The 19,080-nt window shown below is 38.6% G+C and overlaps 1 long non-coding RNA gene across 1 annotated transcript in view; it reads left to right on the forward strand.

Annotated features, from left to right (window-relative positions):
- The first annotated feature begins 4,539 nt into the window (after positions 1–4,539).
- LOC104843208 overlaps positions 4,540–19,080 on the forward strand; it is a 17,208-nt gene continuing 2,667 nt past the window's right edge. Inside the window, exons 1-2 of the long non-coding RNA XR_775536.1 lie at positions 4,540–4,552; positions 8,210–8,214. This is a non-coding gene — a long non-coding RNA (uncharacterized LOC104843208). The remainder of the gene's footprint in view (positions 4,553–8,209; positions 8,215–19,080) is intronic.

Raw genomic sequence — 19,080 nt, forward strand, 5'->3', positions numbered from 1 at the left:
ATTATACAAGGCTATAGATCTAGTAAAGTGCATACTTTATATAACTAAACAATAAAAAAGCAAAATAGGAAGGGGGAGAGAAGAATAAGTGAAGGTCATTTAACTGTGGTTTTGTCAAATGCTGGACTGTATTCACTTACATTTGATGATATAGCCCCCAGCTCTTTGTTCTCCTTGTCATCTGTCCTTCACACCAGATGTACGCGATTTATGAAAAGAGTGTGTGGACATAGTTCAGCTCTTGATGTGCAAGCACTTTCCCAGGTCAGGTGGAGTCTGCAGTTTGTGAAGCTCCTCTTTTCCATGCACAAGTTCTTTCCTCTTTTGGTACTGGTTCTAAATGTGTATTTAGAAGAACTAACTCTGGCTTGTTAACATATTCTCCTTTTTCATATTTACTTGCGATTGGGATGGGGTCTTTTTTGTTTGTTAGTTCTTCTGCCCTTTAAAATACTGTATTTTTTTACACTGGGAGACATTAATTTGTGGGAATGTCTGTACCTAGAGCTTACCAACTTTTAACAGCTAAAACTTGATTTCGGTTTGTAAGGAGAAGAGCGATTGTTAGGCTCAGAGTAAATGCTCTGTTTTTGAAAATGTGATTTGATTCAAAATGATAAATGGCATATTTGTTGGCAGATTCACAGAGAGCTCAGAGAATCAGTAGACTTGTATTTTTTGTTTGTTTGTTTGTAGTGGAAGACCCTTACTAGCAGCGCTGTCTTCAGGTTGTGCCCAGTCAAACCAGGGCTGCTGATTTGCAAGAAACACCCTTGCAGTATTTTTTGTCCTCTGCTGCTTAGCCTCATTAATCCATGAAATGTTTGAGACTGAGGCAAAGCACGGAGGTAATTCTCTGACCTCTCACAGCTTGTTTCACTGAATTCTTTGAGGTTTTTGAGACTGGTTAAAGCACAGTCAGCTTGAACTACACTGGGAAAAGCAGGAAAAATGAAGAATAAGATTTGACCAGAGGCATGTCAGTTCATTGTTGAAGGGGATTTTGTTGAATTACCAGCATATTCCCTTCAAGTAGAGTTTCACTTCAGGAATTACTCAGGCAGGTTAGACAAGCGAGCATCTTACAGCAATTCTCCAGGTGGAGCCAAGTCAGTATTCTTTATTTATTATCTTTTTAGTGCTTTCAGGAACTGCCCTCTCATTGAATTAGAATGCCTTCAGTCCTCTAGCCTCCAGTGATACAAGGAAATAAAGACTGACTGCGAAAATGAGTGTAGTAACTGGGGGGCTGTGCGCCTGTGAAGCGTGTTCTTAATGTTAGTGCTCCTTTCAGAGTAACAAGCAGGTATGATCATGAGGAAGAAGGGAATGGTTTCTGTTGGCTTTTGCATTTGTGTGCTCTTATTCATTAGATACATAAACATTGTGTACATGTAAATTAAGGATTGAGTTTATGGAAGCTGTACATTTAGCTTAATAAACACCCTGTACTTCCTAAATGCTTATACATCTTTGCAAGTCACATGAATGCAAGATTTAAGACCATTACGCTTCCCTAAAACCGTGGGGTTTGCCTTTTTTTTTTTTTTTTTTTAATCATAAATGCAGGTCAGATCTCCTATCCAGGCCAAGTTTTGTCAAGTTTCACTGAATTTTTATACAGTTCATTGACAGTGAAATATTTCTATATTTAGACTAATAGGGAATCAGGGTGTTCTAAAGGAAAAGCCAAAGTGTGAGAGGAAGAGAACAAAACTGCAAGTTTTGTCATGGTGCGGACTGTGGTAATGGCTTTTAGATGTCATGCTGTCAAAGTGGATCCAAATGTAAGGAAGGGGGAGACAAGTGTAGTAGCATCTTGTCTGGGGCTCATCAGTCTGGCTGTTTCATTTGCCAAGGTGTCTTCAGATCTACTCCCATTTCTGTCATTCCAGGGACAGCTTAGAAGGTTTCTTCCTCCCAGCTTCATGCTGCTGCTGTGAAGTACTTTTGACTTATTGTTCCTGTGTACAGCTAAGGAAAAATGAATGATGATTTTAGAAACTCCTAGATTCTGAACACAAGAAAAAGTACTTCCTCCCCTTTCTCCAATGCTGCTTTGTAGAAAGATGGAAGGGTGATCAGCTTTGAGAAGGAAAATTGCTTTAATGCTACTTGATTTACAAGAGGTTTGCGTCACATTAAAATTTTCATGTTGTTACTGGGTTTTTCTGAAGAGCGTGGAGAGTAAAACTGTTATACTTTTTTTCTACCTTTAGCCTCCTTTGCCTTCAGATATAAGGAGGACATTTGATGCAGCAGTAGCGCTGCTCTCTTATTTTGTGGTGGAAGATAGTGGTAACATAAAACATACCTTTTGAAAAACTCACCGCATACCTCAGAAAACTAGCATTAGCAGAGTAGTTCATAGGTGGAGGATGATAAAAGCTTCTTAGGGTTTCTCAGTTCCCTGGTAAGTGACGGGGCTCAGCCTGGAGATGCAACGGGACTCCAGAGCAGCCCTGTGATTTTAGCTTCACAGCTCCTTCCACAGAGATGTGTATTGCTCAGCAGCACCCACACCACGATAGCTTTGCTGCTTTCCGTGCACAGGAGACAAGTAGTGGCTTTGATGGGTTTAACAGCCCTCTGGAGGGGTACCTGTGCTTGCCAAGTAAGTGGAAAGGCTGCCTAGGTATGTAGTTTAGACCAGCTGTCTGACTTGTAGATAGCTAGTCAAGTGAAATAAATCCCGCTGCAGGTAAGCAAAAGCAAAAAAACCTAAGCAAAAGACCCGCTTCCATCTCAATTTGCTCAGTGGAATCCTTCCTGTTGCCTGCTTCGAGGGCAAAACACCATCCAATTGGCACAGCAATACAGGAGCAAATAAAAAGTTAAGGTGGTGGGTACCTAACGAATATTTTTTAAGGAAAGTCAAGAGAAGTTTTGCGAAACTTCTGAAAATTACCATAGATTTCCTGAAGTCGATAGAGCAGCACAAATTGAAGCTATCTGAAAATTTACTCCATAGATTTTATGAACTAAAATTCTTTGCAATTAAAAATGTTGGCTTGACCATGGTTTCATTGCACAGGTGGGATTGACATCAAGTTTCCCAGGACACTTTCCCTTCAGCAAATGCAATGCAGGCCTCTTCTGATCTTGCTGTGCCCATTTGATCATTAATTTTTCCTACTGTTGCCAAGAGTGGTGCCAGTTTTAGTTTGACTGTTGACAGTGATTTTTCTGAACATCAGTCTGCTATGCACTGTGCTGAGATCCACCAAACTTATTTCAAATAACAAGTGAGAACATCCCCCCCCTTTACTCCTCCACACACTGCTCTTAATATAGCGATTGTATTCACATCAAAGCTGTCAGAAGGTTTCTGTGATCTCATTAGCTATACTTATTTCTACCTACAGAATAAATGAATCATCAACTGAAACAGCATAAAGACCAACTGGTAAGACTCACATGGCTATATGTATATCTGTGCTGAGAATACATATTTTCTCAAGTCTGTAGATTCCACATGTTAAAATTGCTGGCTTTGCAGACTTAAAAAGGGTTAAGTCATTTCTGAGATGAATTTAGTTCTACAGTCTTTAACATGGAAACAAAATTGTTAAACCCTTTAACAAGCAGTTTTATAATTTCATATGGCATATTAAAAAAAAAGCCCTTTCTTTTTATAGAACACTGAAGGAACTGAAAATATAATTTAATGCTTGTGGATTTTTTTTTCGTTTTGTTTTTGTTTATGTGGTTAAAACACAGAGTCATTTCATTTTATGGCTGTGTGAGGTAAATTAGATAGACGGTACCCAATAGAAGTTAGCCGAGTTGATTCAGCCAATTTAAATGCTTCTGAATATAAGCACGCACTGCAAGGGAGTGAAATCAGATTAAATAGGAAAATGAAGAGAGATTGGACACGGCTAGAAGCTAGGTGTTAAATAAGTGATGTAGGGATATTGGTGGTGAGTCCAGGACGTACATAGTGAAAAAGTAAAAGGATTCTGATGTCTAGCTACTGGTTACTCATACTATTTGAAGATAATTTTAGACGCTAGTGGGAAGAGTGGTCACTGGAAACTAAAATCTCTAACAACCAGGAGCCATGTCTAGAGGAGCTGGGCAGTACAGAGTGGGTCAGTCAGCAAGTTGAGGCAGGTACCTCTCTGAAAGTTGAGGACTTCCATTCACTCTTCATGGATGAGAGAAATAGGTCTAGAAGAGAAAAGATGGAGAATTCAGAGTTGGTTCGTTGGACATGGAATTCTTCTAATTCTGTATCCTCTTTCTTTATGGTTAAGGGGAAGGAGTTCTACAGACTTGACAAAGTGAGATTTATTCTGCTGATAAGGAATATAAAGTGAGGGAAGACATAAATCTCTACATCCTCTCTTTCTCATTCAGTGAAACATAGATACCCAGTCTAAAAGCATTCTTTGTACAGAGAAGCTCCATGTGCCATTGCTACAGACAGCTCCTCTGCGCCCGTGCAGAACCAATCTAGTGGAACAAGTGAATGACCAACGAAAACAAATCTTACACCAATACACAAGCACACTCGTATTCTGAAGTGCAGGTGAAACAGCTTTTCCTGGTATAGCGTTGACAGGAGTTTGTATCCGTGTCTGTCTCATTTCCAGAAACAAGAACAATAGATCTGTAAATCTGAACTGGGATTAAGAATTCCAACCCACACAAGTAAAACTTCCTATTTCCAGAATTCAATGCCTCATTTGGGGGGGTTTATAAAATTCTTATAAATGGAGGAATGACTTCTGTAGATCTAGAATGGTGTCCCTTGTGATAGTGTGGGGAGTTTCCCAAACTATTGGTTTGAGATGAAAGTACACTGCTTCCAAATTGCATTTCCTAATAGTCTCTTGCAATCGTCCAATCATGTTGCCTCGTTATTGGATGCCGGAAGGCCTCTGTAGGTATCCAAAGGACAATCTTCATTGTTTCCACATCAGGCTATGTTGTTCTGAGACAAATGTTCATAGGCCAAAAAGTAAAGCTACTAAGTACCGATAACCTATGTAACTCAAAAGGCAAAAATTGCCAGGTATAATCAAGCCTTGTGAGTTAGGAAAACATTCTTCTCAGGTAAATTGGCTGAATGTTACAAGGATTTACATGAACAGTGACCTTCGAAAATCTGGTATTTCAGTACCACAAACCTGAGTAATAAATTACGTGGTAGAGTGTACCTGATTTAGCTGATTCTCTTCACTGCCAGTCTGCATGACTGGGTGTCCACATCGAGGAGCTGGGGAGTTCAGTGCAGACGATCTGAATGTCATGCAGTCAGCTCGTGTCCGGCCAGGTTGGCTGCACTTGGAAACCAGGTGAGAAGTTTTTGGGGGGTGACAGCTGCCAAAGGCAAATGAAGAAGGCAGCAGGACTCACTTCAGGAGCGGATGGAGAGGAGTCTATGGGAGCAGCAAATCCCAGCACTGAACTTTGCAGCAGTTCATTTCACAGTGGTGGCCAGCCCTCGTGATCTTGGCAGGACACGTGCCACGCACGTCAGAGTATGGGCGGCAAGGGTCAGAGCTGAACAAGGTGGAGGCTCCCAATCTCATTCCCCTGCATTCGGGGCAGCCCGAGTGCCATGGGGGCTCAACGTGTCGGTATCAACAGCACCTCCCCTCCCTTCACAAACATAGACGTCATCGCAAATAATATAAACTAGAAGCAATCCTAGGTATGCATACAAAACTGAAGTCAGTAAGATGCCGCTAGTGCCATGTCTCACAGGGACGCTCTGATAGGTAAAAGAATTTAAAAATAATTTATTTATCAAATGTTGTGATTTTTTTTTTTTTTTTTCCTTTTTTCCTTTATGATAAGTATAGTCATCTTTCAGGAAAAGTGATTCTATATGTTACGTTCTATTATAAACAAATGGCTTAATGGTCATGTTATAGTCATAGGGCCTGAAATCTGTCAGTAGGCAGCCCTCTTACTTTAGTTCTTGTCTATAAAATGAAAGAATGATTTACAGATGCTGCACATTTACAGTTTGAGCTTTGCAAAGAAGTCCTTGCCAGAACAAGATACTTTATAATAGAGTAATACCCTGGGTTTGCTTTACTTTATTTGTCATCATCTTTATAAAGTCTTGCATCAAGATAGAGCTTGGAAATAACATCATTTTTTTTTCTTATTGTCTAATTTATGTCATTTATCTATCTTATCTCTATCTTTCTTATTTATCTTACTTCTGTTTTAGCGTAAGCAGAGAGGCTGTAGTGCCCAGAAACACAGCATGAGAGACATAGTCTCAGCTGATAGAAACCAGTGTAGCTCCTTTGAAGGCTGAGAATCTGGCCATTAATATCATGTAAAGTTAGCGGGTTTTGATTTCCAGGAGAGTTGACAGAGCACACACATCTCCAGGTAAAGTAAGTGGAAGAGACGGGCTCAATATCTCTGAAAATCAGAGATTGCTAATAGGTCATAGGGATTTGTAAACAAAGGATTAAATTCTGCTATATCTTACTGACCTAGCCACAGTTACGCAGTTGTGTGTGGTACCCAGGTATAACTCAGCTTATGGAGAATCCTGTTTTTGTGGTTTTTGCTTTCTAGTTTCATTCTGAAAACATGTTTGCTTCCAGATATATTTTCTGTGTTATGATCCACCGTCTTGTTTACAATTTCCATTTTTTTGAAATATGTTGATGCGTCTGGTAAAGAAACAATGCATTAGGGCAGATGGGAGGGGCTGGGTAATGCCTGTGAAATGTTTGGGGAAACTGAGTCAGATCTTTGCTGCAGGGAAGCTTTAAATACCAATTCCCTTCCAGTAGGGAGTAGGCAAAGGCTAAAAAACTATTTTGGAACTTACCCCCTTTCCAGTTCAGGCAAGTAGCATTAACAAATGTCAGGTCCAATTGGATTTTGCCTGTTCTGTGATCTGTCCATCCTAGAGGCACATGCTGCCCATGAAGATGATGGAATAACAATTATTTTCTCCAATTTCAAGGAGTTTTCACACACATTGGGGATCCTGCTGATTCACTGTACAGATTATCATTAAAAGTGAAGTGCTATGCTAAAACCAGATTGTAAATTGAGTTACTGTATGACTTTGTATGGGTAGGAAAAAAGGAAGTATGGGGCAAAAGTCAAGAACCTGAAGTAATGTAAACTTCTGTTACACTTGACATTTGAGCTTTTCCAGTGAGTTCTTTGTGTAAAAGTCCATTCCTGGGCATTACTGTCACTTCTGCTTTCACTATGGAACATTAACTCTGTTTTCATTGCTCACATCTAGCAATGATCAGATGAAGCGTGGCATATCCAAGCTGATAACCTATCATTTGCTTGCTTTTAAATACAGACATACACACATATTTCAGTACCAGCCTTCTGCTGCTGGCTTCTTTTGTTAAAATGCTGGTTCTTCCATGTAGAAGAAGAAACCCCTCCCCCACCAAAAAAAAAAAAAAGTGGTTTTTTTTTCCTTCGCTGATGAAATATTTGAAGATGTGCTTGTGAAATAATAAGACTGTTCCATCAGGCTGGATCTTAACAGGCCGTAAGGCAGCTCAAGCATCACACCCATTATCTGCTATGCAAATTGATTCATCTTTCAGCAGGGAGTTTTGTTTCGGATTACAAGAATTACAGGAGGAATGTACCTCTGCTATGCATGTAGATGTGTTTTGGGGGGCTGCTAGTGAAAAGCCTTGCCTTGGGAACTAAGAGTGATGAAACAAGCGACTCCACAGATCTTCCATTTCTGGAGATATAACCGTAGTCTAAGATCCCAGTGATACTTTCATGTACCCTACTGTCAAGGTCGCTTTCCTAAATGCTGCAGCCCATTAAAAACTGCGGAGATAAACTGGTTTGCAAAACTGCTGGTGTGGCAGCTTGAAAGGAATGTGCACAGCAGAACTACCTGGTGTAGGCAGAGGGGCTGTGTTGACAGGGCAGCTGGAGACTGAAACGATAGGAAAGTTGTTGATCGGGGATGCAGTGCAAGCACTTAATTACAGAAGCCTACAAGATTGAGCTTTACATAACTTTCTAGTGTTTTGCAAATTATCGGTTATTACATCAACTGCCCTGTTAATAACTCTTACTAACTTCAGGGTGATCTGAACTAGAGTGCTAGGATAGAAAGTTTGGTCCTGTATGCATTTTAAGTGTTATGGTATTTTCTGCCTCATAAGGCTATAATGTATCTTGTAACGTAGGTGATAACATAACTCTGATAGAGAGGAGTGAGGCGGTCTAGTAGGCAAAGTAAAGAAGAATGTGATGGGGGCAGCGGGATAGAAAGAAAAGTATGGAGATTATAAAATGAGAGTGATTACAACTATGTAATCGTATTACAACTTTTGAAGTGCTAATTTTCCCTTACCCCTACAGACCCTCCTAGTCTCTGTAGAGGAGAGGAAAAAGCTAAACCAGGTCATACAGAGACTCATAGAGGCAAATGAGAGTTAAGCTATTGGCCACGAGACTTGATATCCCAGTGATTAGTATGTTGAGATACACTGAATTAAGTAAGGGAAGGTGGAAGAATCTTGCATTTGTATTTATGCTGTATTTATTCTTTTGAGCATTGGGCGTTAGGTGACTTTGAAAAGAAAAGCTGCAGGTTTGCTGGAGATCCAAACATCTCCTATACCCACAGTCACTAACTCACTAGGAATGTCTTATGTCCACATGAGACGATCATTCATTTGCAGAATTGCTCAACTCTTTGTGCAGATCTGTGGCATTTCCAGATTTAGAGGCAGCCAAGTGCATGAACTTCACTAATTTCCATATACTGTGTGGAAAATTATCCAGAATGTTTTACATTAAAATTCAAGGTTTGTACAGCGCACCTTCCTTATAGCACTGCTGCAAATTAAACTCACTTATACATTAGGAAAGGTGCCAATGCAATCATAATAGAAGGCTGAAGTGCTGAAATGATAAAGTAGTTCTTTTGCTGCCTTCCTTGGCACACGTTCAGCACCCCACTTCGATTCAAACATCATACTCCATTTGGTAAAACTCTTGAGAGCAATAAAAATTATGTATTATGAACCTGATTTGTGAGGAGAGGATGCGAGACGCGCTGGAAGTCTGGTACAAAATAATAGTAGGTTTTTCGGATCATGCATATAACAGTTGTGGAAATTTGGTTCTTATGCATGTGTACTTCTGAATGAAGAACTTCCGAACAGTGACTCTTCAATAAATGTCAGAGGAATATAGTCCTTGTTTGGACATTTGCCAGACTGAAGAGCAGCCAGTCCCCCATTCTCATCTGCTGGATTAAGCACATTGAATTACTTTGTTCGTGAAGCAACGTCATCTGTGTCAAAGTCATGTAGCATGTCATTTTTCTGTGCACTCAGACTGATTGATTAGTTCACTGTCATTCTAAATGCATTTCTGTTAAATAGTTTGTAGAGCTGATTGCTTTCGAAAGGATTTTTTTCATTGGAAAAGGTCATTAATCCCAATAACACTTTCGAAAGGAACTGTTGCTTCTGGGATTTTATTTTTGTTTCAGCATTTTCCATAGATGCACTGTTTGCATTCATTTTTATTGGAAATGTTATGAAAACATTTATTGGCATTTCTAATTTATGGCTGATCTAATATTCGGTAAATGATACAGTATATTTTGATGACTTCCTAAAAATCCCTCAAATACTTAAAAGGACAAAAAAAGACACTGCTTACAGACACAGTAACATGAAAACAATATTTTATAATGTTTAGAAAATGTTTTATGCATTTTCTTTTCGGTTGTTTAAATTTCTGATGCTTCTTAATGCTAGAAAGCATGTTTTCCTCACCAGTAATTTCCATTTTAAAGTAGCATTTGGAGGCACTCTGATTAAGTTTCATAGGAAGTCGTCAAACAGATGTTGTATTCCACCTTCAGGTTGTAAGGATTGTATTTGTTGATGTGGTGGGCCTTTTTAAATATATGCAAGTATATGTAAATACATATATATGGGTGCACAAGTAGTCCTAATAAGAATGAGGTAATGACTTGTTATCAAAGGACAGATAAATAATGGTAATAACATAAAACTTGCATTTTATTTTTTTTTCTGACTCAGAGCTGGAGGCAAAAATATGACTTAATACCTTTTTAAATAAGATAAATTATTTCTTAGACAAGGCTGTATTCAAAAGCGTGAGTGCTGTTATTAGGCACAGATTGATTTTATCATTCAACAGTGAAAACCAGGGGGTGATCTTGTCCTGAGCTAATTGGTCTAGATTGAAATCCAGTAGTAAAGTCTGGCATGAAGGGAACTCTGCTAGGAACTTAGATATAACCTGGGAACTTAAGAGTAGGAGGTGGTGGGAGAAGGAGGGAATCTGAATGTATTGGTCAGTTAGAGAATGACTAACTGCTGACAGTGTTAGGTAGCAGGGAAATGATAAAGGAGGTTCTAAAAGGCATTAAGTGAGAATTATTAGCAGCCTTAGAGGAATAATGTGATTTGGAACATGCTCAGAGTAGGGAGAGAGATACAGTGCAGTTCAGAGAACATGAGGAGACATGGCCTGTGTATTCTAGTCCAGCTGAAATTGAGAGGAGATAAAGTGATTTTCTATAAACATATGACAGCCTCTAATTTGCACTTTTATTTGTGTTAATCTTAAACTTCAAATCTTTCCTGGTCATTTGCTGAGGCCAGGGAGGTTCTTTTCTCCTTTCTCTTCTGCAGTTGCAGAATTCAGTTTTTAAATGACTAGAACTAAAATCCAAGGGGAGACAATATGGTGGCAAGTTGCACTGGAATGAAATTCTCCTAACTGGTTCGTTGGTGTATCCTACTCATATTTTTAAGTTTACATTTCTCTCCATATTTAAGATCAGAAGGGAATTTAATCTCCTCAGTTCAAGTCAGCATGGCTGTCTTTTTTTGTTCTGTCCTTTTTTAAATTGTGGTGGGTTCTTTTTGCTTCTCTTCATTCCCTGTAAGGGGGGGGGGGGTATAGTTCCATTTTCTAGGGTGATTTGGAAATTGTATTTAAGGAATTCCTTGCTTTCATTCTTACATAGGGATATGTATGATATTACAGTCGTCTTTGATCTTTTCTGTTCTCCTTCTGTGGCACATTACAGTTAGGGAATTTTGTCTCTTGCTGTGTGTCACAGGCATGGCCAAACCACCTTAGCAAAGATTCACAGAAATCACTGAGAAACAGTTTTGTCAAAAAAAAACCCCTTCTTTTTCCACTGTAGGATTGTTTTCTCAGTATACGTGGACTTAACAAGCTGCTGAAGGAAGTTTCTACAATATGAATTCTTCATTGGGAGAAAGGTAATTGGATAAAGACGCAATATATTCTCTCCATTCTGTTTGTACAAATTAAAATGGTAATTGTGTGAGCCCAGTACAAAGGGCCAACTTGAAAGCAAGAACTTTGATATGTGAGAAATTTACTTTCAAGCACCGTAAACAAAGACAGGTGAAAACCTGTAAAGCTTCAGAGAAGCTAATGCACTTTCAGAACATCTGTGTCTCTTCACATGTGTTCCCAGGACCCACTCATCCCAGTAGACAAAGCAGATAATAATTGTGCTTGTGGGGCTTTTATTTAGAATTTGCATATGCAAACAGTAACAGCTGCTTGTACGTGCAAAGTTCTGTGCTTCTGTAATTGCGTAGCCTAGAAGTTGATAGTTTTCAGTCTTACTCGTGTATCAGAACCGAGTTTCCTTTTCCCCTGAGAATTCTTCCTGCTCCAAGGGAAAAGACCCAGATAATAGGCAGGTAGCAAATTATAAAGCTCTTGGTAAAGCCCGTGCCTGGCAACTCAGAAGCACTGGTAATAACAGCAGGTTATTGTTATTTCGCAAAAGAAGTACAATGTACGCTGTCTGGATCCACCTTAGGCTGTGATTTCTCAGGGTTCTGTAATCCAGGAGGCAGCAGTTGGTTTGACTAGAAGTGTCTCCAAGAGGCTCTGGTAGGGTCATGTCAGGAGTGGGAATGGCTTGGGGTAAAAGCTGTGTATCAAATCCTTGCACTGTATGCCAACTGGAAGATGTCCTAGCTTTTGGTAGAGTTGCAGTGGCCTTAAGTGGCACAATGGACCTAACATTTAAGTGGTATGCTTGGACAAGCTTCAAATGAGAAGTTAGTCTTGAAACTAAAAATGGTAATGTAATCAGCAAGGGATGGGGAGGTGAGTGAAGGACCTGAATGTTAACTGACTGTTTCAACCAAAATTAAATCTGTGGGTTACTTAAGCAGAGAAAGCGATTTGTCAAGCTGAGTAGATGTAGTGGGAGTGGAGGGCTTCAGTCTGAATGGCCGGTGATCGTTCTGGCTGCGGCGCTCTTGGATTTTACCATCAATTTATTAATTTCATTGCTCACTTAAAATGTGGAGAGCGTCTATCTCCACCCCATTTAATGCAGAAAAAAGGGATTTACTCCAGGTTTGTAAAGGATGTCAAGAGCAGGAGGTGTGTAGGTACTGAAGTGGGCAGACTGCGGTGGGCCAGCGGGTGGGAGCGCGGGGTGACATCGGTGTACGAGGGAGGGTGGGCTGGGTGGGGGGGTGACAGTGCGGTAGCATCTGCTTTACAGGTTTTTTGACCTCATATGTGCTTTTGCTTGCTTTTCGCTACTGCAGGGATGTAAGGCTGCAGAAAATCTAGTGCAGTCAGGATAGTGATTTCCTTTGTGGCAGTCATACTGTATCTTGTGAAATCCCTCAGTCTGTAAAATCCTGAGGTATTCATTGGTTTTCCTTAGTGTCGCAGTCATAGGGGTTAATGAAGGCTCCCATCTGCTAGAAACACCTAGTAATTAGGACTGCAGAGTAAAAATATGCTGGTGTACACCAAGTGCAACCTAAAGTTCAGAAAAAAGCAGATAAATAAAAAAGGCAATCCTCTAATCGCACAACAAATCAAATATATTGATATTTGCTAGAATTTCCCGATTTCATATGACTGACATCTATTATATAGATCTGGTCTAGAAATTCTTATAGGTAAAAGAATTTTTGTTTTTAGTTTGAACTCTCCATTGGATCCTCCTCAAAATTTAGAAGCAATCTGTTGTGGTTTAACCCCAGCCGGCAACTAAGCACCACACAACCGCTCGCTCACTCCTCCCCCTACCCCAGTGGGATGGGGATGAGAATCGGAAAAAAATTTAAAACATGTGGCTTGAGATAAGAACAGTTTAATACTTGAAATATAATAATAATAATAATAATAATAATAGTAGTAATGAAAAGGAAGATAACAGAAAGAGAAATAAAACCCAAGAGAAACAAGTGATGCACAATGCCAGTGCTCACCACTCACCGACTGATGCCCGGTTAGTTCCCGAGCAGCGATCCCTCCTCCCAGCCAACTCCCCCCAGTTTATATACTGGACATGACATCACATGGTATGGAATATCTCTTTGGCTGGTTCAGGTCAGCTGTCCTGGCCATGCTCCCTCCCAGCTCCTTGCGCATCTGCTTAATGGCAGAGCATGGGAAACCGAAAAATTCTTGACTTAGGATAGGCACTGCTTTGCAACGACTAAAACATCAGTGTGTTATCAACGTTATTCTCATACTAAATCCAAAATACAGCACTGTACCAGCTACTAGGAAGAAAATTAACTCTGTCCCAGGTGAAACAAGGACACAAATAATGTATTCCCTCTTTAGTTTTTACCTTCAAAGTATAATGGGAGAACATTTTGAAATATAACAAAGATAAGGCGGATATCTGTGTATTGAAGTAGTGATTGGTTGGCTTACTATACTCTCTAAATTTGAATATCAGATTATTTGAATTTTCCTGGGATACAAAAGTTTTATAGTGATGGCAACAGATCTATCCAATGTATTCAAAACATAGCATGTATGTGTACATGCATTGAAGTGTAAAAATTATACATGCAAATATACATGTATGAATGTGTCCTCCCACTCTGTTTTACTGTGGTCTTAAATTGCTAATGCTATAAAGCAGGCATTATTATTTCCTAGGTGTTTGTGTTTTTGTAGCATCTACTATTAAAGGAAATTAGGTGTTAACAGTAGTTGGACAAATAAATACTTATTTCAGTTATTTATTATTGGTGAATATTTTCATTTATGATTTTGAAGTGGCAATTGTTTGGGTTGGGTTTAGAATGTGAGGACATTAACTTCAGTCAACTCTAACAAATTCATATGTTTTTTCAGTCTTTAGAAGTATTTTGGATGAGGTGCAATGCAGGATATGTATAAAATAAGTGTTGGTAAAAAAGGAGATAAAATTCTTTTTAATGCATGAAATAAACAAGTGGCCATTAAGAGAATGAAAGTTAATTATAATTAAGAACCTGTATGGGAGTTTAATGAGGTACTCATAAGAAACCCAGGCAAATAAGATGCATTTAAAGAATGCTTTTCTTCCATTTAATATTAATTTTCAAAATTTTAACATAGTTCCTTATTTTAAATTGGGACAAAAATAAAATTTCCTAGTTATTTTCTAACCTGTAAATACAACCTAATCTAGAAGAGGTTTTCTGAAACACATGTTGAGTATTTATTTCCATTTTGAATTTTAAAATAATCCTGTGTTTATTTTTATAATTAAGCTTAATAGCTTTTTTTTTTTTTGTGAACAGAGGCTTTAAAAACCTTTCATTATAACAATTTTAGATAAATAAGTGCTTGCTCAGGACCAGCCCTCCCAATCAGGCTCAGCAGGCTGAGACAGCTGATGTTTGGAATGGAGGAGTAACTAAAATCTGCCATAATGCAAATTAACTGGGCATAAACAAAGAGATATTTTCCTGATATTTCTTTGCCTCACAGTCAATCAAATAAACAACCACTAAATATTGTGTTCTTCTAGATTCTTTTACTTTCTGTGTCCCAATTAATATTTATCAGGATAACTTTTGAAAGTTAAAAATGTTAATTTAACTCACTAGGTCTCCTGCTTCATTAATGTGTTTAGTAGTGTCATTTAGAAGAAAATGCTTCATCAAACAGTAGTGCTTCAATCATAAAAGGATGTAATAGCAGAAGCATTAGAACTCACATGATCCAAAGCCTCTCAATTGTTCACATCTCATTTTCTAAATGGGACCAGTCATTATCTTTCTTAGCTCATTTCAGACAAGCAAAATACTCCCTTACTTTTCATATAGAACCTTTTATTCCTTGAGGGTACCTAAGGGCTCTGTTTACAACACTTATTATTTTACCTTCAAATATGCATTCACCTCTGGGTGGAACACAGTGGAATGCTTAAAGGCTCAAAATTTCCTGCTCTTTCTAGATGACAGTGGTTCTTTAGATTGCCTCTGTAATGAGAAAGCAAATGGTGCAATCTGTTCTAAAAGCCACCCCCAAGTTACGCCAATACTGGAATCTGTAGGCTCAGCATCTCTTGGGGGATTTGATAAAAAATAACTATTTGTTTTCTTGTTGCAGCTTTCAGCTGAGGACTTTCTAGTGTTTTCTAGCTGTTAATAAAGTTGGCTTCAAAAGCCTGTTAGCAACGTTTGCTCTTATTTTTTGACTTTACCTGTGTTTGGCTAACAAATGTATCTGATAGATATCAGACATAAACCTTAAACTATGCATGGCTATAGGATCATTCTGTATACTCTCAAATTATGTTTAATGTCCTCTTTTATAAATTTACATATGGGATTGCCCAGCACTTCTGATAAATGGTGAAACATGATGCAGGAGTTCTCATTCCCAGCTATCTCATCAAATGATGAGCTCACATTGTCTAGATTCTCTGTTAATTGTATAGTGAGCAATCTGAATGAAGGCTTAAAATAAGCACCCAGATTCGATTGTTATAAAGGGTATAACACAACTGTTAAACAAAGTCCTCTTCTAGGTTTATTATCAAGGAATATAGAGGGAAAAGCAGCTCCTCTCTCTGTGGTTTGGATTAACCCCCCCAGTTCCAGCATTTTGGGGTTAAACTCTGTAATACTCTGTCTTGATTTTACTTTTGCTCTTAATGCTTTTTTATTCCCCCTCCCTCCTCTTCCCTCATGCTACTCATGCAGATTAATACAGCTCAGAGCAGACTAGACTCTTCTTTTCTGAAGTGTTGCAGCTCAATTTCAAATCCCAGCCTCACTGGGCATCCTGTGATTTATACTCACACAGCTTCTAGGGGATCAGTTTGGCTGCAGCGTCTTCTGAGGGATATGCAAAACCTTCTTTTATGTGTGATATATAACATTTGAGACAGATAAACACCTGATAATCTTCCTGATACTAGTTCAGCTGCATTTGTACTCCAGTGAATGAATGGCAATTTGGAATTCATTCCTATCTCTAACACTTTTGCTTTACCACCTCCACTCTTCTCTCTAGTTTTTCTGCCCACTATGTAAAATCTCCGTCTTCTCTACATTATTAGAGGAAACAGTTCACATGAAAACCTGACTCTGCTGGTGCTCCTGGAGTGAGTGATATTTGATTCCAGTATAACACCAACTAGCTCATCTGGGGAGGGTATATAACTCAGCTATTATCTTCTGAGGGACTTGAAATTTAATAAAGTGTAAATGAGCCCCACCATGTAACCTTTAGAGTAAATACAACAGCTTTCAAAAGTCTGAAATTAATTGGCTTGGCTTTTTTTCCGTATATAAAACAAAAGTACAAGAGACATAGTAATGTTTTTGTCTGCATCATCCTTTTTCTATATTGAGATGTAGACTTGGGAATAAATCTGTGTACAGTCTCTGAATTCTTTCTAAGACTATGTGTTCAATCCACTATTATTATTTTGCCATATGCTTGCCCCGTATGTCTTGTATTCAGAAGACAGAAAACAGGCTACATAGAGTTGAGATTGGAGAACCACTGAAGACTGTTGAAACCCAAAAAGCTGTTGCCTAAATGGAACAATAGTGCGGCTCTATGCCAACAATTTTCCTCCATCCTAAGTGTAGAGGATTCCCGTTTTAAGGGGTAAAAGAGTCTTCCCAAAAATGGAGAGATGGAGTTGTTGATGTAAGAATCTAAAAGTCCAACAGAGAAAGTTTGGTGACCTAGCCAAGAGAAAAAACTGAAGAAACAAAGGAGGTGTGTTGAGAGAAGGATTAAATACAGGTAAAAAACAAAAACTACAAAGGTTAGAGAAGACTTCTTGGTCTGAGAATGTGTGAATGAAGTAAGGATGGCTACCACAATACTGTAGATAGCTAAAGGGCAGTAGGGAATCTAAGGCAAGAAATAGTACGAAAGAAGTTAGTATTTTATCTGGATGAGTAGAAGTCCTATGTGTTTTAAAGGTTAAAGATGCTTAGTGTTAGAAAATGTTTACAAAATCTATTCCTTTTTCCTTAAACTATCTTTTCTATCTGAAATTATATGCTGTAAACCAGCATTCATGGGCCTAGAACTCAGGAAGAGCCGGGTGTTTAAACTAGTGGCATTTGTTAGTTCATCATTTAGACTTCTCTCATCATTTTGTGGTTGGGAACCTCTGTAGACTGAAACTGAAACCATTTCACGAAATCCCTTTCAGGTCAATGAACTTTCAAGAAGTCACACCTGAACCTTTTTGTGAGTTTTCTGAGGGTGCACAGTTCTGGGTCGCCAGTTCTGCGTGTTCTCCCAGGGGGGTGTGGGAGAGACTGTTGGGTTAGAATGGGACGCCGCGCAGTTCGTCTAGGAGCTCTGCCTCATCTGCTCCTTGACTAAAATGGTGGATGAAGCTTGATGAGGTTTTCCACTTCAGTAAAGACTTCCCTGAGATTTCAGGAAATCTGTTGTGCTTCAACTGTAGAATTAATGTCTAAATTAGTTTTTCCTGTTTTGTTTTTTTACTAGTGGAATCTGAGTATAAGCCTAATCGTTATGTGTATATACCAGGCATGAATACATACACACACACAAATACAGTTTTTATTTCTGTATACATTCTTGCAAGATAAAACAATTCCCTATTCTTTTTAAGGGAGGTTACAATTTTAGTGTAATGAAAAAGTGATGGTTATAATGAAAGGGAAAGGAAGGAAGTTAATTAAGAAGGTATTTCTAAAAACTTGCCCAGCAGTTTTTTGCCAAGAGCACTAATCATGACATACAGATAGAATTCCAATTTTTTGAATGGTTACTGCACCTTCAAAAAAATTCTATCAGTTTCCCTGAGGTTAAGGATCTACCTAACTAAAATATTGTGGAAGCTTTTTTATCTTTTCCTCCTCCTCCTCCTTCTTCTCCTTCTCCTTTTTTTTTTTTCCTTTTTCCTCCTTTTCCCCTCCTTTTTTTTCCCTGTGGTGTTTGTTTGTTTGTTTGTTTATTTTTAAGGCTTGATCCTACCTTTATTAAAAGCAATGGGAGGTCTGCTCAGTGGAAGTGGTATGCCCCCTTAATGATCTTGTGTGTTTTGTCCCAGTTGTGGCTGCCTTTCTTCTGTTTATGAACTGATTTGTATATAGTACTTTGGGATCTCTCCACAAGAAAGATGCTACATAAGTGTATGCTAATTAACAGAAAGCATTTTTGTTCATATTTGAAAAACTATAATTGAAAAATGATCTGAAAATGTTTCTACAGCTGTTAATATATTTTTCTCAACTTTTCAGAGTCATTATCAGGTACACTGTGAATGAATTCAGAGCAAAATTAATAGAACTTTAGACTTTACTTGTCTACCCGTGAACAGGTCCATTGAGTTGTTGCTGGGTGTGAATAAAATACCACCCTATTGCATATCAGTGACATAACTTTTTTTATCCAGTTATACAGTTTTAGGTCCTATTCTTCCTACCTAAAAAGGAAATGAAGCCTGAAAATAGTGAAAATATATTTTCATTTCAAGGCTCCTCTTTCATCTGACTTATTATACTGCCATCATCTTCAAATCATGCAAAAGCTGCCCTTTTCATACTGAAGTATGGTAAGAAAGTATTTAATGACAGCTTACAAAAAAATTGTACCTGAATGCAGTAGTATCAGCAAAACATTAGCGTGCCAATATCTAGTGTATATACTAGCACAGTAGATGCTGTATATGGACATAATTAACGTAGTCATTCAGCACATGAACTGACTTGGTAGAGAAAATGCAGCCACATTCCTAGCACTATATATTCAATGCCATACTAGCCATTTTGGGGGGGGGGGGGGGGGGGGGCTCCCCTTTTTTCT

Source organism: Haliaeetus leucocephalus, unplaced genomic scaffold (assembly GCF_000737465.1).
Source record: "Haliaeetus leucocephalus isolate CR32 unplaced genomic scaffold, Haliaeetus_leucocephalus-4.0 Scaffold138, whole genome shotgun sequence".
Classification (NCBI taxonomy): domain Eukaryota; kingdom Metazoa; phylum Chordata; class Aves; order Accipitriformes; family Accipitridae; genus Haliaeetus; species Haliaeetus leucocephalus.